The sequence below is a fragment of the Curcuma longa genome, chromosome 13 (genome assembly GCF_044706935.1).
Source record: "Curcuma longa cultivar G26 ecotype Majalengka, Jawa Barat chromosome 13, ITB_CL_G26_1.1, whole genome shotgun sequence".
NCBI lineage: Eukaryota > Viridiplantae > Streptophyta > Magnoliopsida > Zingiberales > Zingiberaceae > Curcuma > Curcuma longa.
Window position 1 is genome coordinate 10000745 of NC_133873.1, and position 1235 is coordinate 10001979.

Sequence of the window (1235 nt, forward strand, 5' to 3'; positions counted from 1 at the left end):
ATCATCTTCTTACTATAAGTACATTAATTTTCCTGTATTTAAGATATCATATGTCCGTCAATTAAATGAGTTACTGACAACTCGAATTTAATTAACTTTTAATCCAAGAGTAGTACCACTCAACCTTATTATCATGCGGACAAAGTCCACCTGTAGGGTTTACATGATAATCCTTATGAGCTCCTCAAGGGGACATCATCAACATATATTTAGGACACAGATTCCTTCTATAATCAACAACACACCATGTACATAATACTACTTCCCAACTCATCAGGCCTTTTGATCTATCGCTCTAAATCTCACCCTTTGATAAATCAAAGAAGTACATACTAAGTACATGTGTTTGTTATTATATCAGGATTAAGAGCATGTACATTTATAGTAACAGAGGCTTAGTTCGATTATATAGTCAATATAAATCGAACAATCCTCAGATGGTCCTGCTCAATACACACTGAGTGTACTAGTGTAATTCTATAGTCAAGATAGACTAAGACCAAATTACACTACAACCAGTCCAATGGTTTGTCCAATCCATCTTGGTTGTGAATACTGTTTATAATCTATAAGGAACTGATAACATGGTCTTCTGTGTGTGACTCCGCACACCATGTTTATCTACAATATAGATTAAATGGACATTTACATAAAAATTAAATGCAAACATTGACCAAAAGTAATTCTCATTTCAGAATATTTATTTACATATATAGCTAGGATTCTTGTATACATCCCAACACTCCCAAGATGTGCTTGATCGATGCATAAGATCATTGGGCTCTTATGTTGGTATTCAGGATCCATACAAAGAAAACCATAACAACTATGCAGCAGAATGAAATAGTTGTACCTTTCTTCTTTGTAGGTTGTGTAGATGATTGTACATACTTGAAGACCTCTTGATCTTCTACTGCTTCCTCTCCTCTTCTTGGACATTATGTGGGCAATGATCTACCAAGATGACTCCACCCAATTCTTTAAATCCTTTCTTCCAATCCGATGGCAACAAAGAAGGGAGAACCTATGGTAGAGGCACCACCTTCTCATCTTCTTCTCTTCTTCTCTTCCTCTCTTCTTCTCCTCTCCAAGCCGCCACCTTTCTTTCCTCTTCTTCCTTCATTGGGCGCCGGCCCTAGGGAGAACCAAGGGACACTGGCCCTAAGGAGGAATCATGAAGGGGCGCCGGCTTTCAAAGAAAGAGGGAGAAACCTTGGCCACCACTCTTCTTCTCC